Source organism: Phalacrocorax carbo, chromosome 1, assembly GCF_963921805.1.
Source record: "Phalacrocorax carbo chromosome 1, bPhaCar2.1, whole genome shotgun sequence".
Lineage (NCBI taxonomy): Eukaryota > Metazoa > Chordata > Aves > Suliformes > Phalacrocoracidae > Phalacrocorax > Phalacrocorax carbo.
The window spans coordinates 180,899,783-180,916,634 of record NC_087513.1 but is presented as its reverse complement, the minus strand read 5'-3'; the positions used below and the strand labels follow the sequence as shown (position 1 = coordinate 180,916,634).

The 16,852-nt window shown below is 38.3% G+C and overlaps 1 pseudogene; it reads right to left on the bottom strand.

Annotated features, from left to right (window-relative positions):
* Positions 1-642: 642 nt before the first annotated feature.
* Positions 643-16,852, bottom strand: LOC135312647 (uncharacterized; annotated as a pseudogene).

Genomic DNA, 16,852 nt, shown 5'->3' with positions numbered 1-16,852 from the left:
CAGCTGTGTCCCCTCCCAACTTCTTGTGCAACCCCAGCCTACTCGCTGGTGGGGTGGTGTGAGAAGCACAAAAGGCCTTGACTCTGTGTAAGCGCTGCTCAGCAGTAACTAAAACATCCCTCTATTATCAAAACAAATCCGAAACATAGCTCCGTACTAGCTGCTGTGAAGAAAATTAACTCTATCCCAGCCAAAGCCAGCACGTATGAGTAGAGAAACATCTAACTTCTACATGTCATTTTCTAAGAACAAACTTCTAATAAATATGTGTATTGAAGAAACTCTGTAACTGAGATCAGAGTCACAGACAGATAGAAAAATAAAGATAGAAAAATAAAGGGAAAAGAGGCTCCTAGGCTAGAAACTGAGGCAAAAGCCAGGAACCCACTAACAAGTTTGACTTATGCGCAGTAAGGAGGGAAGCCCTTTCTGGATAGTGTAGATTTTAAGAACTCTAGACTGTATCCAACCTTAATACAAAGGGGAATGTTGACACAATGGGAGAGGCACAACACTAAGAACATTAAAAGTTGACAAAATAGTTTGGCTGGTATGATCATAGAATCATAGAATCGTTAAGGTTGGAAAAGACCCTTAAGAGTATCGAGTCCAACCGCTAACCTATCACTGTCAAGTCCACCACTAAACCATATCCTCAAGTACCACATCTACCCTTCTTTTAGATACCTCCAGGGATGGCGACTCTACCACCTCTCTGGGCAGCCTGTTCCAATGTCTGTCCACTATTTCAGTATAGAAATTTTTCCTAATAGCCAACCTAAACTTCCCCTGATGCAGCTTGAAGCCGTTTCCTCTTGTTCTATTGCTAGTGACCTGGGAGAAGAGATCAACATTCACCTCGCTACAACTTCCTTTCAAGTAGTTGTAGAGAGCAATAAGGTCTCCCCTCAGCCTTCTCTTCTCCACACTAAACAACCCCAGCTCCCTCAGCTGATCTCAAGAAGACTTATGCTCCAGACCCTTCACCAGCTTTGTTGCCCTTCTCTGGACACGCTCCAGCACCTCAATGTCCTTCTTGTAGTGAGGGGCCCAAAACTGAACATAGTATTCGAGGTGTGGCCTCACCAGTGTCGAGTACAGGGGCACAATCACTGCCCTGCTCCTGCTCACCACACTATTCCTGATCCCATTCCAAGCTGGGAGGAGAAACCTGTCCTTGTGGAAGTCAGCCAGTGTCTACCTGGCAGGGAACTGCCAATGGAGGAAGAACTTATGGTTCCAAATACACCCGCATTGTCACAGGCATTTTCAGATCTGTCATGCTTGACAGGCTAGCATTTTTCACATGGGCAACTGCATTGGCAACTGGAATCCTAGCATGTAGAAAAGGTCAAAAGGTAGCTGCAGAAGCAGCCAGTTAGGGACTGGAAAACAGAAGATTTTTTTCCCTAATGAATGGATAAAATATCTTGCCTACCATTGGAAGCTAAGACACTTTTGTACTCAGTGGTAGCTATGCCTTAAAGAAATAAATGTGAGAACGGCTTTTAGTGCCAGGACCTGGGATCCAGTGCAATCAACCACATCTTTCAGTCATATGTGGAAGGGCAAGACACAATCCCAGCACAAAGGAATAAAATTCTGTGTCCCATGCCCCATATCATCTCAGTTCTGTCTCCATTCCTTAGAGCTCCTTGTTAGCAGGACCCCATGGTCCAGAACTATCAGTGTCCTCAAACTGCTTCCTCCTACTTTTATCCTGTCAATAAATATGACTGTGAATGATCACTTAATGGAGATCTTTCTTTGTTCAGTTCAGAAAATGTCATCTAAGTCTGTTTGCTCTAGGGGTCTGATTATTTTCTTAGATCTTGTTTCATCCTGCCTCAAGCACCACTGTTTTATCTGTTTTGCAATGAATTCCATTCCCAGCTCAGTGAGCCTCTGTGACACCTGAGGATAGACTTCGGTGTTTTTCATCATGGAGACAAACACCCTGGACTGTATTATTATTCAGATCCTCAGGAAGGGCTGTCCTGCCAGTCTCAAGCCTTTGCTTGCTTGAAATTATTTCCTAAAATCAACAGAGTAAGAAGCGTGGTGCTGAAAGAAGTTGTTAGAGAAACCCTGCAGTAATTACCCAGGTGGATGTTGGCATTGCATCCTTAGAGCAATGCATCCATATTAGGAAATCTACTAAGAGACTTTTTATATAACCAAAGAATCCCACACAAAGCTTGTACATGGAGTATGGCATGAACCTTGTCTTACACAATTTGGGAAATAGAGTATAAACCATGACAATGTAGCCAGATATTAGCTAAGGAATTACTCATTAAAACTACCACCAGAGACTTAACCATCAAGAATGGAATTTGCAGTGAACTGTAAGAGTTTTAGCTGACAATGCTGCTGTTAAGACTGTATAAAAAGGTTTTGTTGGGCTTTTTTTGGCAATTGTAAGGTGCACAACACAAAATATTCATAATGATTTATTACTTAATAGTTTAACATGTGATACTAAGTGTCCCAGAGAGTTTACTGTGTCATGATCTGCTTGAAAACAAGTGCAGTATTAGAGACAGTATGATGAGATCAGTCCTGTGCATGCATCTGTCTGTGCATCTGTATGTGTTATTTTAGTATTTCTGTAATATGCATGCTTATATTCAGGTTCTTCTTCAGAAAATTGCAAACCACAATTTCTGTTGATAGCCCGATTCAATGTTGTCTATTGTCATAATCTGCCGTGGACCGATGAAAGTTTAGACAATTTGTTATTAAATGGTTTCCTCAGTGAAGAAAATATTTTAAGGACAGCAGCTGTGGTCTGCCTTCAGTGCTAGAGGTTTTTTTTAAGTCACTTGTTTCACTGATTTAAGCTCTGACTTTGAAAAGGCCAAGCAGCAGGGGAAAAAAATATAAAACCTTACGCCCTATTTCCTAAGGGATACGTATTATCATTATTGACCTATTCAAGGAGAAGTAGCAGCTGGAGGTGGAGTTGCACACAGTGTTCCCTGGCATGCTTTTACTTCAACTACAAGGACTCCTCTCCAGTTATCAATGTTTGTACCTACCAGAGCTTTGACTTTCATGTTTCCTTTTCAATACAGGTCAAACAATCAATGCAGTAATACTGTTCCTCTTCAAACACTTCAGTTTTGTAGGGTTCCACTGTTGCTACAATCATATCCCCTTTAATTTTCAAATCAGCTTTGGATTTGTTCCAGCGTCCCCTTTAGTAAATTGATTTTTAACAGTAAGTGGCTTACATTGTCCATGTTTCTTCAGAAACCGTCTTGCTTTGGCAACTTCAAAAAGTTTGAGAGAAGAGAGAAAAACTACTCTGAATTCTTGTAGAGGTAGAGTGTCATCTAACATTTATTCTTTTGGGTGGCATTAAATCTATCTTGCGGTCATATACTTACGCATGCACACTAACCATCCCCGTCCCCTTTCTTTCCAATTAAGTGCACTTTACAACTTCTGTCCCTACAGAATCTTGTTATCAACTATAGGAACTGTCTTAATTCTCATACTGCTTTTTCTAGCTACCTGTTTTCATCATTTCAACATTGTCATCACAATTTCATTTCTGTACTTGGCTCCTTATACTTTGATTCCTTAATTAGTTTTATAAATCTTCTTTCTCTGATGTTTTGTCTCTGTTTTGTATGAAAGATAAACCCCTTTCGAGCACCATTCTTCCTGAATTTACTGTTGTATATCTCCACTTTTCTACCAGTTGTAATTTTTCTTTTGTAGTTGCCAGCTTCCCTTAGAAATTCAGCCTCTTTCCTAACATTAACCTATTTTTCATAGTAAAACTAAAAAATTTACAAGTGAAAATATACAGAGGATGACTGGCTTTATTATTTGACTGAATATCTAATCATAGATATTAGTATTCACACTTCATACTTAGCACTTAGTAGAATATTTTCAAAGTATAATTATCCAGTAATTGTCCAGATCAATAATGATCCAGTTCAACACTGGACTAAATTAATCCCTGATATTATTCCTTGGAGTAAATGGATTATGCCATTAATTATTTTTTTTCCATTCATTAATTAATCCTCCTGGACACTTGGTGTTATAAGTGCTAAAAGTTAAGGTAACTTGCCCAAGGTATGAAACAGTGGATCAGTAGCAGAACTAGAAAAAGAAACCAGTAATTCCTTGATGGGGGCCCAAAACCAAAGTTCAATAGGCTATACAACCTGTATTTCTGAATACCAGTAGATACTAAGTAAGAATCTCAATATAAAATGCCAAGAGGCTTTCATGGATTCATGTTTTGCCAGTAAGAACTGGAGTAGAAAGCCTCTCTCAGCCACAAAATCCTCTGTGGTAGAATCCATCCTTTATCAGGGATGTCTATGTGCAACAAGAAAAATATCCAGGTATTAATGCTATATTAATTAATGCTGTAACATTGCTCATAATATGTGGAAAGAAGAATGTCAGAAATGGAAATTATGAAAGCACAGAAAATTGTTATGGCTCCGAGATGAAGAGCTTCCAGCCAACATCAAGCTCTCTTCTACCAAAAATATATTATCAATGTGCATGGTAGGGATTTATCTTGACAACATTATTTGCGTCTTCATTTCCAGAGTGATTCAGTCACTGGGACTCATTTTAGAAGAACACAAGTTTTATCTTTCAGCAAAACTTTGAGATAGACCACCATTTTGCTTTTCTTTCCACCAAAAAAGCTCTTGACAATAATGGCAGAGAGAGAAGCCCACCCACTGCAGCCTGCAAAATGTGAATCTAAAGTACTTCACTAAATTGTTCAGTGGTATTTGCCAGAGATAAGGTGAGGACAAGGGGCACCTGTGGTTTCTTTTCCTACAGCCTAGTCTAGTCTGATGCTATTCACAGGTCATTCTTTGAATGACTGACAATGAATTTTAGATTCCTATTGAGCTAAAATCTTGACATTTAGTACATTCATTCTTTATGAGATGCCAAAGAAAAAAATCTCCCAATTGAATTTTGACTTTTCCATTGCACATTCCTAAAAGGTCACTGGCCCTTTTTATTAGCTGCAACCATTGTCAAATCTTTGTACTAGAGGGTAACAGTTAAGAAGAGGGAGGTTTTATGAGACCTGTGGGGAGTAAGGAGTCACTCCATCACTAAATTTCAAGATTATATTCATTTTTTGGCAGTACAGTTTGCTACATCTCTCATTTATAGGAAAGAAAGTAATATGGAGTTATAATTATAAAAGTTTAGGCCCCAATAATGTATATTTTGCTCATCCATACAAATATTGAGATTAAATTAAAAATTATCTATTCATGATGCCCAGATGATGTGGGGATTCTTCTCTGCATGAGTGGGTATTAAACTATCAAATGTACAATCTTACATTGTGTGTGCTATTTCTATAATCTTTAAAACAAGTATGAAAAATAGTCATAAAAACTGTGATACCAAATTAAAATCACTGAGTGACAGTGAATATTTCACTGTGTTGTAATTTCTGTTTCCCAGAACAACTACATCACTGTAAGGAAAAATACTGAAAAATGCTCTTGAGTACTGGAGCTCACCAAGACTAAACAAGAGTGTACAAATGCTAATACAGTAAGAACAAAGAGTGTCGTAACATATGTATTTTACAGAATCAAAGGATCACAGAACATTTGACAATGGAAGACACTTTTGGAGATCTAGTCTAGCCTCTCTCCTCAAAGCAGAGTGAGCTGGAGCAGGTTGCTCAGGGCCACACCTGACCGGGTTTTGAACATCTGCCAGGGTGGAGACTTCACAATGTCACTGGACAGCCAGCCTCAAGTCTTCAACCATCCTTGCAGTAAAACATTTTTCTCTTAGGTTTAAATACAATTTCCTGTATTTCAGTTTTTGTCCACTGCCTTTTGTCTTTTCAATGGGCACCTCTGAGCAGGGTCTTGCTCTGTCTTCTTTACCACCTCCATCAGGCATTTGCATTCAGGGACAAGATCCCCCTGAGCCTTTTCTTTTCCAGGCTGAATAGTCACAGCTCTCTCAATCACTTACCATGTCAGAGGCTCCCTTTGTCACCTTTGTGGCCCTTTGCTTCAGTATGTCTCTCTCGAACTGGAGAGCCCAGAATTGGACCCAACATTCCAGATGTGTCTCACCAGTGCTAAGCAGAGGGGAAGGATCACCTCCCTCAACCTGCTGGCAACAATCTGCCCAATGCAGTCCAGGAGGCTGTTTGCTTTCTTTGCCACAAGGATGCATTGTTGGCATATGGTGAACTTGTCCATGAGCATCCTAAGCCCTTCTCTGCATAAAAACTTTCCAGACAGTTGGCCCCAGACAGTACTGGTAGATAGGGTTATTTTTCTACAGGTTCAGGACTTGGCATTCCCTTCTGTTGAACTTCTTCCTATTTCTCCAGCCTTTTGAAGTCTCTATGGATGGCAATAAAACCACCTGATTACACCCCTCTAAGGATATCAGTCCAGTCAATTTTCAATCTCCCTCATTGTCCAATTATGTAGTCTGTAACCCATCAGTTTGTTTATGTCGATGTTACCAGAGACATTGCTGCAAGTCTTACTTAAGACTAGACAAGAAATAACCTTGCTCCCTTTTTCATTTCAGAGACAATTAACATAATCTAGTCATTTTCAAAAAATACTAATTTCCAAGTTAAGCAAGGGTATCCTTGCCATAACATCAGCTGACTTCCTCAGCACTCATTAGCACAACCCTTCAGGCCCCATAGATTTCTATATGTCCGATTTGTTTATGTGTTCCATGACTTGATCCTACTCCACCAAGGGTAAGTCTTCTGGAGTTTTCCATTGGTCTTTGGGAATTGGAATTACTGGTCTCTGGATTGGACTGAGATTAAGAAGACATTGAGAACCCCAGACTTTCATCTGCCCTTTGTTACCAGGTCCCCTCTTGCATGCAGCAGTGGGGCATTCTTTTTGCCCTTCATCTTACTCCCAAGATTCAAATCAAGGTAGGTTTTAGCTTTCCTAACCTGATGCTTTCATGCTTAGACAGTGTGTCTATATTCCTTTAAGGTCCTGTACCTATTTCTACCTTTTGTTTTTATGTCTGAGTTTAGTCAAGAGCTCCTTGCTCATCCAGGTAGGCCTGATCCCAACCTTCACACCCCCTACTAATCCTTCCTTGTTTGTAAGAATCAAGTCTAGCAGAGCATCTCCGCTTGTCAGCTCCTTGAGAACCTGCATCAGGAAATTGTCCTGGATTGCCTCTTCCCTGCTGTATTGCCCCTCCAGAAGATATCAGGATACTTAAAGTCATGCATTAAGACTAGGACCTGTAAATGTGACATTTCTTCTATTTGTCTGAAGAAGGCCCTATCTTCTTTCTGATCAGGTAGTCTGTAGTGGACACCCACCAAAATATCACTCATGTTGGTCTGCCCTCTAGTCACCTCCCTCAGCTCTCACCTGACTTATCACCCACCCCTAGGCAGAGCTTCATGCATTCCCACTGCTCTCTTACAGAAAGGGCAGATCCACCTGCTCACTACCAAGGCCTGTCCTTTCTAAAGGGCCTGTATCTGTTCACTGCAGAGCTCCAGTTGTGTCAACTATCTGACCACATTTCTGTGATGACCATCCTGTACACTTTGCTTGCCACGCCCATCCACCACATTCTTACTTGATTGAGGGTCATCTCCGTTCCCCATAATTTTTAAAGTTCTCCTCTGCAGGTTAGCTAGCCTGTTGGTGAAGATGCTTTTGCCACACTTGGTCAGCTGTATCCCATCTCTTCCTAGCAGTTCTTGATCCTGAGAATGGGTCCAATGGTCATAAAAGTCAAATCCCGGTTGTTGACATCAGCAGCACAATGAGCTGTTAATTCACAGGATCCATCCAGTCCTTAAGCCCTTACCAGCAGGACTGAGAAGAAAACCATCTGGACTGCAGCCTCCATGCCCTTCACCCTCACCCCGAGAGTCATGCATTCAGACTTGTGATATGCTCCAGATTTTCCTGACAGTTATCATTGGTGCCTGTGAGGAAAAGCAGCGAGGGGTGACAGTCCAAGGGCTGGGTAAGCCTCAGCAACCTCTCCACAACATCCCAGATCCAAGCACCTCACAAGCAGAAAGTCCTCCAGGGCAGCAAGGTAGGTGGGCAGAAGGTGTCCTCTGCCCCCTGAAGCAGCAGCCTCCCACTGCTGTCACTCACCCCTTCCTCCTTGTGTTGCAGTGGGACTCAGGCTTAGCCTTCTACCAGGGCACTGACCCTGTCCTATAGCTGCAGATCTTCAAGTGCACCATTTTATAATAATCCTCTAAGAAGAACTAGATAGACTCTGTGCAACATAAACATCCAGTAGAAAATATCTATCTAGAGAATGTAAGTAAAAAGAATATAATTACTGACAATGCTAGCTTGTATACACATAGATATTACTTGGCATATATATACTGAACTAATTATTCTGCCATAGTTCTATCAGTCTTAGGTCCCGTGTGGACATCCTGCATGCCAAAACTCTTATATGGTCCCAGAATAATTACTCTAGAGTAAATATTCCGTATAAAATGCCTATTATTTTGAAACAGAATGTCCATACTGATCTTAAACCAATAAAGCTATAGCAGCATAGTTTATAGATATGCCAAAAAATATCTATTTGTAGACAAGCCCTCCAGTAGTAACAAAGTTGCTATGAGTAGCAACAATTTAACAGAGTTTCTTTTCTTTCTGTTTTCAGTTCGGTTTTGTTGGTGTTGCTTTAGGTTGTTTTTTTGTTGTTGTTTTGTTAATAATGAGGTAGAGATTTGATTCTGTGGTACGTGAGAATGAAAAATCATCACTCTAGGTGTCACTGGGCTCATTTTATGATTGTTTGCCTGTGTGCTGAAACACTGCTCATTCAGAATAGGTGGTTTTACAGATTGTTCCCTATGTTCTTCTGAGTGATTATGAACCGTGTTATCTACAGAATCATGCAAAATTTCAGAGCTCAACAAGCAGTAAATGACCATGATTAATGCAGTTTATTCTGTGACAGTTTTTGGGATCACAGCCATGAGAGATGTCATGGTTATTGCTCTGAAATGGTTTTCCTCCATGTTACATGTCCCTATTCCTTTGTCTATTGTTCCTTTTTTATCGTCTCCTTCTTCTATTGTTCTCTTGTCTATTGTATCCTCTTTCTTTCAGCCAATTTTAGTATGTTTAGTGAAGCATTTTCCTTATATGGTACAATAAATATAAACAGCCATCTTTACATTTCTAGGCTGCATAAAAGAAGTGACCTAAGAATGAAGGGCAACAACTGCACATTATCATTGTATATGTTTCTTTTGTTCTGAAATAAAGTAAACACCGTTCTAAGAACCTGAGGTCCTCAGAAAAGCATTTTACTGATTTTATTTGGTAGCTCAGCTGATAACAAACCCTTTGGTATACTTTCAGTACCCGTGCAGATACACATCAATTCAATGTAAATGGCTTTCTTTTGTCATTTCAGCTAACCTAAAAGAGGGCATTGTCTCCCACAAATACTTTACTAAGCCAATGTTTTAAGTTCTCTAAAATTCTTTGATACCTTCAGCTTTTCTTGATACAGAAACATTTGAAATTCATTCAGGAGTAATAACCACAGCCACATGTTTTGTTCTTTCAAGGATACCTCTAGGTTTTATACAGCGTATTTTTCTTGTTGATAGATGGAAGTACTCTGTTCTGGGGATTAAAGACAGAATACACTCTCTGGTTTTTAAAAGTTCTTTGCTGATATAGGCATTTAGCAGCAGAGCTAACAGCTTGATTCTTCTGAAAAAAATCAGGCAAACTTACTCTTTGCAGGGGGGTATCTGTCACTCAATGCAGTGAGAGCAGCAACAGCTCATTCTGATCTCATCAGCAGTAGTGAAACCAGTAACCCATTTCTGCAAATTAGCATATTGAAAAGAAGCTGTCTGAGGAGCCAAGTGGCTGAATAACTTCCCTGAGTTTCATAGAGAGCATTCTGCGCTGACTAATATTGATGCACTGCAGCATTAAGAAATTATGACAGACATCCCAAGAAAAAGAGAGACCAATAGATCCTACTAAAAATGCCTGTTTGAGTGACAACGGAAGACAAATGTCTAATTTTCCTGATGATCCCATAGAATAGTAAAAATCAAGTAACCAGGAGACATATAATATTGAAAAATGCAGTCAGTTGAACATATAATCTTAAAACTCTTTAAATTCATATTAAAAAGATAAGAAGAAATAAAAACAAATCATTGTGTTAAAATATATACATTGGAAATTACTGAGCTATGTAGCAGATCTGCTTGTTTTAATAAAAGATGGTAAGCTGCAGGCTGTTTGTACGTACGTACCCCAGACTAAATTAATTAGGGAATTATATCTGGGGATGACAATTCTATATCATTGTTCTAAAACCAATATAATTTTCTATTAAAATTCTTTATTTCATTTAAAAATAATGTCTCTTAAGTTCCATAGGTTTAAAAATATGTCATTCCTAAAAGACAGAGTTCTAATAATTCTGTATCCAAACAGGAAGATGCATCCTACCAAATTTTATTAACTGAAAAATCAGATTCCTATTCTAAGGCAAATGCTTAGGTTTCCTATACGGTCAATGGAGACAGACAGGATTTCCAAAACACAATTCTCTCTGTGTATCTTTGCCACCATTTGAACTGCCGGCTGGAGATGCCTGAGAGAGCCTCACAAACTATCTTGGACTGGGCATCTAACTTTCAGATAGCCAGGGTGTGCCTGAGAGGCATCCTAATCTAAGGAGTCTAAGGCCTTAGCTTTTGGTTCTGAGAATTTATAAGTTTTTTTTGTTACCTCCTTCGAATATTTCTTATGTGATCTTTCTGCAGATCAATAAGCAGAGTCACGCAGGCTTATGGTTTTCATGGATAACATAAAGCTGCTCCACCTTTTGCTTACAAACACTGAAGTAGGCAGTGGGTCTTCCTATCAATATGTACTCCATCCGAAGCAGAAAAGAAGAACTATCAACAACAGTGTCTTACTCTCTCTTCTCTCTTCCCAATTAACACCAGGGTCAAGCCCAAAAGTTCAAACAAAAGGGTTATAATTTTCTCTTTTAAAGAGAAACACTAGTTTTAGGAAAGAAGTTATTGATTCACTTGAGAATTCTTAAACACATGGGTTTTTATTTGTGACTTATTTTTCTCCTATTTATCATATAGTTAAAGCATATTCTGTTTGGACTCAGTGTTTTCTGAAAACACCTCTATTCTGCAACTTGTTCTTAGGAAAAATTTAATCCCAGTTACATTCTTGTGGAAGACTTATGTGAAGATGAAAAAACTTCAGACAGGAGACTGCAGGAGCCTGAAGGAAGGTATCCGGACTCGGGACTTTTTTCCATGTTTTGTTTGCACTTAATCCATGTTCTCTGATGTGATTTATAGCAATGTAATATTTGGATGAGTAAATCACTACTTTTATCCAGGGTAATGCAACAAATTAATTATATTGAAATATTTTATTAAATATCTTTAAATAATTTAAATATTTTATTATTACTTTTTTGTTGCTCAAACAAAAATATCGGATTTTAAAAAACATGATTCCTTTACAAATTCCCAGTTTTTGATTAGATGCAATGTTTTAAGAGTCTAGATTTATACTGAGTATGACCAGAAACATTGACTTCTTAGTACATTATTGGGCAATAGATAGTTACTGCTATCTGAAAATCTGCATTCCTCCTTTGCCTCCTATTGTCCTTTAATATATGATAGTCTAAATCCTTTTCAATGGGGTTCCTCACTTCTTCACTTTCTTTAAAACATCAGTTACTAAAGTCAGAACTATGGCCATAAGCATTACGTTTAAATAAGTTCATTTTTAAGTAGGCAGTGATAATAACTGATGTTTAGTAACTCAGTTGTAGTTACTCTTGCAAATCATCTTATTTTGTAGTCAGCTTTATAAAAGGCTTTGTTGAACATTTTCTTTTCCTAGAAAGCTAAAATTAGTTCTTTTTTTTTATATCAAACCTATAGTCTGTGATTTCAGTCCCCTTCTGCCCTCCTTTAAAATTTGCCCAAATGCTTCAGAAGTCCATCCAAGCTTGCAAGCCACAACAGAAGTTAGACAACTCCTATACTCATGACCTAGAAAATTATTGCTTTTCCTTATTTTCAGAAGAGTTATCATAACTACATGAGAGTGTCTCATATCTCTGATTCCTAAAGAGATGGAGATATTTTCAAACCTTTTGTGCGGTATTACCCTTATAGCACAGAGACCCCAGCTTATATTCGTGCATGGGGTTATTCCTCTTGAGGTTCAATACTTTGCCCTTGCCCTTGTTGAACTTCATGAGATCCCTGTAAGTCCATTTCTTCAGCCTTTCAAGGTCCCTCTGGATGGCAGCATGACGCTCTGGTGTATCAGCCACTTCTGCCACTTTTTCGTCATCAGCAAACTTGCTGGAGGGTACACCGTGTACCGTTATCCAGATCAGTAATGAAGATGTTGAATAAGATTGGACCCAGTATTTAGCCCTGGGGTACACTGCTAGTTACTGGCCCCCAACTAGAGTTTGTTCCACTGATCATCACTCTTTGGGTTCAGCCATTCAGCCAGTTTTCAACCAATCTCATTGCCTGCTTATCTAGGACATACTTCAATGGCTTCTCTATGGATGTTAATGGGAGAGTGTTGAAACGAAATTATATATGTAGCTTCAACTTCAACCAAGCAGCTTATCATCTGCTACTTTCACAACCAAACAAGGGATTTTTAGAATGAATATGACTTTCTAGCCCAATAGCTTGGCTGCTCAGCTGGGTGATGGAAAATTTGCAGTCTGATTCCTGCTCTCAGGAGTTTTTGCATATTGACATTAAACAGACATTGGATAAATGACTTCAGAATGGTTTCAAGTGTGCTAAGCAAAGCAACACAAATTTTATTCAAGTTTAGTGGACTACTCATGTTTCATCAAATTAATGACAAAATCCTATTTTTACTTGAAGAAATCAAATCTTTTCCTAGAAACACATGACTGCAACACACTGCCAGAGTCATTGGGTTCTGGCCCCCATCATGTCAGGCAAAACCAATGTATACTCTGCTTTGTAACCCCAGAACTCATTCAGATGCATATTAAATAAAACCTCTTGCAATATACTCTAGCAGTACATTTACATTTAGAGAAATGACACTTAGTATGTAACATAAAACTGTAAAAATTTGAGTAAGATATAACATCTGAAACTTGTTTAACAACTTTATGAGTGGAACTCTGATCATAGCTGGCATTTCTTAAAATTCAAGTAATTAAAAATAATAATGTATTAGAAAAATTTTGTAAATTTCAAGAAGGTAGAAACCTGCATGTTGACATTAGAATTTGGAACCACTCAGAACCCTACTGAATTAATTTACCAAATATTAGAAAATAACTAGATAACATCAGTTGAATCCTATATTTCCTAATGAAATTAAATATATGGTTTTATCCTTTTAAAGTATTTTTCAGGTGAACATGTGCCTGCCATAAATAGGAGTTGGAGGGGAGGCAGGTTATGCACCTTAAAATTTCCACTTCAGTACTGACAACCTATGCAGATTTGATAACCTCTGTTTCTACCAAACAACAATGGAGGAGGCAAAATTTCCTAAGAGAGTTAAAACTTCTCTTCACTATTTTATATACATTCACATTTCCATTAGATTGACTAATAAATAGGAAAAAAAAAAAGCAGCAACAACAACATGAATAGGCGGAGTCTGATTGTTTTGGATTCTTCAAAATATATTAAAACGTGGTTAGAAAAAGATGTTATAAACACCACAGGAGGGCATGTTCTCTTATACAAAAGTAAAGATTTTACAGAAACTGTTTTCAAACAAAGCTAAAATGGATTAATAGAATACATCCTTTACAAAAAAATAGAGTGCAAAAGACAGGGATACACAGCAAGGCAACATACTGGGTCCCTTTTACTGTTTGATCTGATCAGTTTTGACTTTTTAGGTATTTGTACTTCATTTTATTTTTACATCATGGTTATACATTATTGAAAGAACCACTAACTGAGCCAGATTTCAGAACTGGCACACTAAACAACAGGGAAAGGACCAGCAGAATTAGTGTGAATTCCCAGAATAATGGGACCCCAAACAAAAAGAACTGGCCATGGATGAATGAAAAATGCTTGATCCAGCCACCTCCATTCTGCCTGTTGTACTTCAGACTGGGTAGTTTAGGAGTGTACATATGGACAGTTACTGCATCTTAGCAGCTGTAATAGAGCCAAAGGTGTTAAATTCTTCAGGTAGCCAGATCACTTCTGTCATTGGCCAGTGTCATTTATAGATGTGATTCTTTTTATCAAGTTTCTCAGACATGGGTGATTCTGCTGTCCCTGTGTTTTCTGTAAATTAAAACTGCTGAGCTAAAAGAAAGGTCATGGATGGTGATAGGAGAGGTCATATTTTAAAAAGTTGTTAAATGAAAATGTAAAAGTGAAAGAGACAGTTCCCTATTAATATTTTTATTTTAAAAAAATTCTAAAAATCAGCAGATTTAAGAAAATATGGAAAACTAGAATGTATACCAACTTATGCAGATATTTGAAATAGGATTTGTCTCAGACAACTTCACATGTGTACATCTGAATTAATCAACTTGGTAGCTGTTGAAAGTGAAAGAAAACAAGGAAGTTCTTCATATTACTTTAATTTAGACATCAAAATAGATCAGGAGAATTATGCCATAGATTTTTACCTCAGTGACTATAGTATAAGCAGCTGAGATGCCAATGTCAAAGATTTACGCATCTAAAATCAAACATACGTAATGTGATGAATCATTCAACTGTGCACCTCCCTTAGGTTAAGGAGGTGTGCTTAAAAGCCATTTGCTCCTAAATTATTTTTAACAGTGGTCTCTGCTTTGCTGAAAAAAATAAAAAATCTATAAGTTCTCAAGCTGCTGATATTACATGCCCATGTGTCCACAAAGACTCCTGGTGACTCTCATTTTGTCTCAAGCTGGGCTGTAAGTTTTCTAGGACATTGCTTTTCTTTGCACCATGCTTAACATGGGACAGAATATTATGTGCTCTTATGCTTTCTGATAATATTGGAATACCTTGATACATAAGAGGGGGAAAAAAATCAGTGAGGGAGAAAACCTATAGTTTTAACATTCACGGAAGGCAAGACAAGGAATTTGCCTGTAACAAAAGAAGCACAAACATGAGCATGGGACCTGCTTTTGAAAACAACGCATGCCAAGCAAAGCATTTTCTTACCACTTTACCTATTGATGTTTGAGTCGTCCCCATTCAAACAACTGCATCTAGTTCAGCTCCCTGCCATACACATATGGTCCTTATAGTGCTCAAGAGCAAAGCTTTTCTAATCAAGCAAAATTGCACCACATATCAGATTTTTTGTCCTCTTGGGCTTCCCTCTGCAGTAACAACACAACAAAGCAGTCCAGCTGAGTGGATGATAGAACAGATGCATGTGACTCTTCAGCTTGCTGAAAGAGGTGGGGGGAGGCATACAAAAAATGAAGGGGTTTTAGGCACTAGGTTTAACATCTGCCTGTGAGAAGGACTTCGAGAACAGGACTTTGACACTCTGTACCATAGATATGTAAGCACTCACTGGATAAAAGTATACAGGGAAATGAAGCGTCAGTTAACATTTAAAAATGGGAGGTAAACGTTCATATTTTCAGACTGCTCCGCAAAGTAGGAAGCACACGCTTGTGAAGGAAGGTTACTTTTAAGAGTTTCTATTACAACTACTGCAAGAGAGTTTCATTAAACTTCTGAAAGCAGAAGCAAAGGAAGACAGCCACTACTTAGAAGCCTCATAACGAGATGTGACATACAGGATAGAAAGTGGGATATTTTTGTCTTGACAAAGGTAGATGTTTGAAAAAGGCACATTAATTTTCAGACAAATAGCTGGATTTCTGAGAAAGTATTCTGCTGAGATCCAGTATAAAAAACTCTCATCAAAGGAAATCATCTGAATGTATCAAAAAAAAAAACTGGTCACATAAAGACGTGGTTGCTGCATAAGTTTCACTGGGGGAAGCTGGCATGACTGTGCAGTAAAGAAAGTAAAGAAATATAAGAATCATGAGGGAGAACCCACACTCTTCTTTCAAGTCTTTACTATTTACTTAAAGACACCAACCTGTACTACAAAGCTTTCAATCTTCCCTTTTTCAAACACCTAGGGTATTTAGGTGTAGGAGTTTGGTTAGCACCAATCCATAGCTAAAAAGTGTATATTGCAAAACTGTTACATATTTAATTAGTCTGCTGTGCAATTTCTGTAATAGAACTGAGGGAAAACTTCATTTTATTGAACTTCAGTCAAGCTTGTAGAGAAGTGACTTTGGGAGATTAAATTAGTCATCTATGCTTTCTCTGAAGTAAATGGACAGAGAGAGACACCTCCAGCAGGCAATTCATTCTAGCCTAAGTTAGCTGTCTAAGACCATTTGGATGAATCACCTTCTGATGGTGTCTGTCTCTCTTTATCTATTTCAGAGGGCATCGAGTTAGCTTCAGCTGCCTATTAAATTTTGAAATAACTCTTTTTAAGCAAAATGAACTTTACCAATATTTATATACATCTGAATAAGCATATACATTTGATCTGATTTCTAGAGTTGTTAAACATATTATTGATCCACAACTGAAAACAATTTTTCTTATTTTGAGGAAAATTTAAAAAAAACAAACCACATCATTGAAAAAAATTGGACTTAGGTTCAATGTACTCACTTTTGTAACAAGGTAAATCCTTACAGCTCTGATGTACCTCTGCCTAGGACCCCGGTCAGAGCTCTTTCCAGTCAAACCTGGTTCATAAGACTTAAACTTCATCAACTTCCCCAT